Here is a 7108-nt window from a genome sequence, read left to right on the forward strand (position 1 = left end):
TTTCTTGGGATACAAATTTTAATTTAAACTTTTGATGCTTGCAATCACAAAATGAATTACTCATCTACTCATCTACATTGCACTCAAGGTCTAATGTAATAACTTAGACGTGAGTTGAGCTTTCCTTCACTTGCAATTAAATAATTAGGCTTTCCATATCCATTCCGATGTACCATGTCCCTTGCAAGGACTCTTGCAAACGGATCCGTTAAATTAAACCAGGACCGTACAAAGTCCTGTGCTACAACACCATAACTTAGGAGCTCCCGTACATAGCTATATCTCATGCATATGTGTCTTAACTTGTCATTATAACTTATTGTTATATGCTTTGGCCAGTGTAGTAGCGCTGTCACAATTTACTAAAACTGGTGACATCGGTTTTGGCCAAACCGGAATCTAAATAATCAAATTCCTTAGCCAATCAACTTCTTGCATGTCAAAGCCAACGTAAGAAATTCAGATGCCGTAGTTGAAAAGGTAACTTTGCCTTTAGAAATCATAAAACAACACCTCCTCAAAGCAGAAATATCCATCTACTAATTGAGGAACAAGTTTCATGATTAGACATTCAACTGGCATTAGAAAATCTTTTCAGGATGGAAATTTCTATTAAACATAGTAAACCATAATTAATGATTTTATTCAAGTATATCAAAATTCCTTTTAATCTCATCCACTTAGCCAACAGAACATGATGATAGATAGAATTTTAATATTCTATCAACGAACCTGTGAAATAAAATATTTGATTGATTATACCGGAACTCACTTTATAGGTTCTTAGTCAATAAATATTTATTTCCTGTAAATTTCATGACCAAGAATTTCAATCACCATGTTGAACTCATTAACAGTGAGTGATTCCTTAAATAAAAAATTAAACCTCCTCCATTTGGAATACCGTCTACTTTCGAGAAATCATATACTGATAAACCTCCTCCATTCAAGAATATCCATTCACTTTGGAGAAGAAACCATTTTTTATTTAAAGCTTTTAACTTTTTATGTTTCTTCTAAATTGAAGAATCATACCAACTTAAATCATAATCCATGATTTAAATTTGAAATTCTTTTCACTGTCAATTTCCATACTAGATAAACTAGTAAACTTTTTGGCTTTCAAAATTTTAACACATTCTCAAAATGAGAAACTTTGTGTTAAATACATTCATAAATTTTATGAATTTCATTATGCATACCTCATGCATAAAACTTTCTACATCATATCCGTTCATCAGAAATATACCAGTATATTTTCAAGGCTTTCTCCCTTTATCAGAAAATTCACAGAATATTTCCAAAGGCTTTCTCCCTTAAATAGAAATATATATAACATATTTCAGACTTTCACAAGGATAAAATTACCTGTGTGCTAAAATAATCAATAATTTCATGCATGACATTGAAATTATTTCCAACTTACAATCATTAAACATTGTAACCATGCATAAGAAAACAACAAATTGATAACACCAAATTAATTCAAATTTTGGCAGATTTACAGCACCTCAAGCTCCAACATATTATATATGTATCTTTGTATACTATGCATGCAACCGAGACAAAGTCTCAATATTAAAATATTTATACACATGCATAACCATATCCTTGTATTTAACAAGCTTTGCAAAACTCAACAGATTTTGCAAATCTTCTAGACATAATCCAGAACTTAGCTAATAAATAAATAAAACTTACAATATTCACGCCGAGGCCGAAACAAATAAAAATTATTGTACCGATTTCATCCTGTAACTTGTATTTGCTTTAATGATCATCACTTCCGGCCTTAGATACACTGAAACCGCACACCCACTCTAGGGAAGTATACATCTTCTCATGCCAATTAAATCATTGCTAATAAATGATTTATTTATATAAAATCATTTTCACATCTCACTAATCATTTTCGCATAACTTGATACCCCATGATTTTTGTGAAGATGAAAACAGACTGCATAACATGGACCAAATCCATATGTATGGCATGCACACGACCTACCATGAACACCATGCAAACATCTACACAGAAATCTTCTTGTACATAAACAAAGACAAAGACAAAAGTGATTTATGTCATCCTCCCATCACCATATTCGAAATCTCATTCCGAAAATATTACCGTAATGGGAAACTGTTCTTTCACACCTGACATCTTGCCTTCAAAACTTTCAAGGCAAGACCAATGATCACAGATTTATAATTTCAAGCTTATAGATTGTTGGATAATGGGCTTATAATCTGTAATACATTTGAGATACAACAATAATAAAGAATACAACAGGGAACAAAAAGTGGATCATTTGATATCTTCAGGCGTGTAATCACTTTCCTATAAGCTTTAAATCTCCCTCTATAAAAGCAACAAGGTTCAAGATTTAATCTTATGAGATACAAGAAGATGAATGAAATTCTCAAGTTGCTTTGTTTGAGAATTTCCTGTTGAAATGAAATACTGTGAAATTTCTCAGTTTTATGCAAGTTTATTGCATGTGTGTTTTTCAGATGATTCTCCAGATTTTATAGATGTAAAAATCAGTTTGGAGAAGTTTACATGGAAGTTAATTATTTAAATTTAAAACTTAACTTCCAATAGATATATCTTATCTAATATATATATATATCACACATGTGAAAAGATAATTACGTATAATATATACGTAACTAACAAAGTATGAACTTTCATATGCATACAATATAATTAAATAAATAATATCAATACATATATATATATATATATATATATATATATATATATATATATAGAGAGAGAGAGAGAGAGAGAGAGAGAGAGAGAGAGAGAGAGAGAGAGAGAGAAAGAGGGAATAAAGTTCAAATGCGGCGGGGTCTTCCCGTGCGACGGTGCGGCGGAATTCCAGAATACACCAACAGTGTTAACAATATGCACCAACAGTGTTAGAAAAACACACCACAATGAAATGCAATAAAACATCACAGAATACACAACAGACTAAAAAAAATACACCATATAACTCACCACCCCCAATGGTGTATTTCTGAACCGTGTATGGTGTTTTTACTCACACCTAATGGTGTGTGTTTGGTGATGCAGGGCTCTGTTTACTCTGTTTTTTGTGGTGTATTTCCTAACGTTGATGGTGCATATTTGTTGAACTATTGGTGTTGCCGCACCGTAAGAAATCGCCGCACCGTAAGACACTGCCGCACCGTAAGTTTAATTTTGTTAAACCTCATTGCTGTATAAAAATGACACCAATAGTACCATCAGACTCTTTCAAATACAATGAAAAATGCCATTTTGTCTACAATTATGACCCGGATTTGATTATTTTTATGAAGCAAACTTTGAATGAATAGCACTTGGTTCAATAAAAAATAAAGACCACATGTGCGTACAATGTAGAATACATAACTGCGCACACAGTACCAGTTATGTGTGCACACGGTTCCATATATGTGCATACAATCACAGTACAATAAACATGTTCACATCAAAGACTCCAAGCCTCCATAACAAAATGCGTGCGCACACAGTAGTAACAACGTTACAACCAAACTGTCAGCGCAAGGAATATTAAATAATTTAGACCATGACACAAAATAAGCAACATCACAACTATGCGCACACACGACAATGTATATGTGCACACATGCTGGAGATTAGAATACAACGGAACGCACAACACAATTTAGTTATTAGAATTGAGAATAATCAAACCCGAGCAAATCGCATGCGCACACAGTACCATATGAATATCCACACATGGGCGGAGATAGAGCAACGAAATCATTAAAAGCAAAGCATGAGTAAATTGCATGTACACACAGTAAGATATGAATGTGCACACATGGGTGCAGATAGAACCATCCCATTCAGTATAAGCACACCCTGAGTAAATACCCTGCGCACACATTACGATATTAATGTGCAAACATGCAGAATGAATCAAATTAAGTAGAAACAATAAGTAACAACGATACAAATACCACACAAAGCGAACCAAACATTCATAGGCAAAAAATGCGTGTTTGCATAATTTAAAGAAGGCATGTGGCCAGTTCTACGAACAACTAAACATAATATGGGTAGAAGGTCGTGCGCACACATTGCAGACTTGTAGAGTAGGCATGTGCGCAATTGAAGTAGCAATAATAACTAATGTGAGCACAGTATTAAGTAGATGTGTGCGCATTACATGCAGCGTCCAAAATAGACCTAACTAGATAAAAAAACATGACTAAGTGGAAGGAAGAGGAGTAGATATTGACTGGTAAGCCCGAGACCGGTTGTCTAGCCGGTTGGTGCGCACACGTATACATACATTCCAACAAAGTCCAGAAATTGTTTAGAATTGTGTTGCATATTTTGTGACATGCATGACCGTGCAAACACTATTAATCTAAATAGTTATTAGGGTATTTGCACCATAATTCTGTGTGCGTGTGTTTGCATAATCGAAGGATTGCCATCCCTTAACACTTTCTCATTCTGAATATCATACTTAGGTTTTCCAATCACTGTTATCTTCCTACTTGTGCACTAATTTGTTTGTATCCAATTGACATGATTTCTTCTTTTTTTTTTTGAAAATACATGATTTCTATTTAATCATTCATATATAATGATGCACAGACCGTCAATCAATAACACACTGCCTACGAACTGGATCTAGAACAAATTAACAATGGATTCTGGGTGTTTACCTAGTACTTTAGGCGGCACATACTCCGTATTCGTGTCCATGAGTGCTCACCATTTGCTTCGCCCGAATTTCGTTCTTGTAATTTGTTTGGCGTAAGTTGTATTGCCGTTCGTGGGTGGTGGCGGCATATATTATGTGGTTTAATCCTTCCATAATTATTATTCTTTAATTTAGGATCCATATCAAATGCTAATTCTTAACCGTAATTAGGATTAGGGTATATTGTCTTAACTGCCCCTCTTCTCATTAATTAGGATTCTCAAATATTTTTATTCCCTTAAATCTAATCCGTTAATCTACTCAAATCTTATGGCTTCTATTTGTCCATATACCTATGGTTGGTTTACTTGAGTGCATGTGACCATGCAAAGAGTAAAAAATGATACACATATACATTCCATGCATACTGCATGCACAACCACACCAAATCAACAAAGCAGATGCCCGTCGATTTGATGGACACCGAAAGCATTGATTCGTTTAAAACTAACGATTCGTTAACACCAACGAATCATTAAACTTCGGTTCCAAAACATTTTTCCCAACTTACTTTCTACCAAACTAAAATAATATTTATAACTCCACAACTCCAAATATTATTTAAGCTTTCATGGTAGTCCATCTGAAACATTAATCGCCATTACTATATAAATTTTCAACAAATTTTCCAGTACTTTGCTTCGACTTAAGCGGACACAGATGGAGCTAGAAAAATGCTTCGACTTAAAGCATGACTATTTGACATTTCTTTAATTTCCCAGGTGGACAATATAGAATCTCAGTGGAATGTTTTGCAGTCTCATTCAGAATTCCCATGATTTCACAGAACTTGTGGGCTTCCATCAAGAGTAAGGAAAGAGGAAAGCTTAAGTTTATGGGGCAAATTTAATATGCTTATAATGTGTTTCATACTAAAACCCACTTACACAAATAGTTTTACGTGTTTGATGTAGTGAATTCTGATTTTAGTTTAATGCTCACCGCATCCACTATATGAACATGATTGACTTGTAGGTACTTGGCTCCATTAATTTCACAATCTTTCTTGGATATTGGTTCTGTCTCGAGGATTCTGGATGGCATAATGAAACATTGTTTGCAATTTTGCTGGAAGATGTAGAATCAAGAGGACAGTGGAAATACTGATGAGCTACAGCATATCGCCCAGGTATGACTTGGCTCAAATAACATGATTGTGAAACATGTACTTGCACATTCTTTATCAATGGTCATGTATCACATTTTCATGTAATTATTATACCATGCGCCTAGTTTTTTTTTTTTTTTTTTTTTTTTTCTGACACCACACATTTCTTGCTGAAATTCATCAGCAATTTAACAAAAAATCAAACTCCTTATACACTATACTGCGAAGTAGTAGGCTTGCCGGGAGCCAAAGAACGCCATTCCTGAGGCGTTTTCTTTTGCGCCTCAACTTCAATTCTTTCTTCGAGGTAAATATCCCATGCAGAGCCGTTTCTATCACTTAGAGTTTCATCTTCTTCAACAAAATCTGAACTTTGTTTGTTGTGCGATCTCAACAGGTGACTGCAAGAGGCGTATTGAACGTTGTCAGGCCTCACCCACACCTGCGATGACTGCGGTTTTCCACCGCTCTATAATTTGCATGAATTATATTGAAGAACCAAAAGCCCCATCATTTCAATGGAAAATGCATGTAAGCCATTTAACATTCTGTGACTTAACATGTATATAGCTTTGATAGAAAATATGAGTCATACCAGATTTTTCTGTCCACAAAAAATGAAAAAAAAAAAAAAAAAAAGAAGAAGAAGAAGAAAGAACACAACACATTATGTGATGTGTGTCCTAATTTATACTATGTGGGATCATGTTATGCCTGATCCTTTGCTTGCTTGCTAGCTGGTTAGAATGATTGATTTCGTATGTAATCTGGTCTCTTCTTGCCGAATATCATCGCAATAAATATAAAATAAAAAAAAATTATAATACGCATTCAAAGTTCAAGAACTTTGGACGCGTATTTTTTTTAAAAAATAAAAGTCCAAAGTTCAAAGTTGTTTTTTTACTAAAAAAAATACAATACGCGTCTAATGTTCCTCAACTTTGGACGCATATTGTAGTTTTGCGCGTCCAAAGTTACTTTGAACGCTGATTGTTCATACAATCAGCGTCTCCCACATACGCGTCCAAGCAACTTTGGACGCGTATTAGCTTTAACTTTGGACGCGAATGACTGTTTCTGTACTAGTGCCAATTACATCATGAATGACATAAATCAAAGATCATTCTTATAAGGGGGGGTATACCACTCCTTAAATAACACAGAATTGCACAAAGCTATATTCGGAGAAGAATTCGTCACTTTGACATCTTAAATTTAGTCAAAAGAGGATTATCATGATTTGTTGATAATTTCAATCCTTCTGAGATTGATA

At 34.3% G+C, this 7108-nt stretch overlaps 1 long non-coding RNA gene across 1 annotated transcript; it reads left to right on the forward strand.

The window, feature by feature from the left end:
* Positions 1 to 5511: 5511 nt before the first annotated feature.
* LOC109168271 lies at positions 5512 to 6324 on the forward strand. The gene is made up of 4 exons (XR_002052059.1): positions 5512 to 5536; positions 5703 to 5856; positions 6020 to 6142; positions 6233 to 6324. It is a non-coding gene; the product is annotated as an uncharacterized LOC109168271 (long non-coding RNA).
* Positions 6325 to 7108: the final 784 nt, after the last annotated feature.

Source organism: Ipomoea nil, unplaced genomic scaffold, assembly GCF_001879475.1.
Source record: "Ipomoea nil cultivar Tokyo-kokei standard unplaced genomic scaffold, Asagao_1.1 scaffold3195, whole genome shotgun sequence".
NCBI classification, from domain to species: Eukaryota; Viridiplantae; Streptophyta; class Magnoliopsida; order Solanales; family Convolvulaceae; genus Ipomoea; species Ipomoea nil.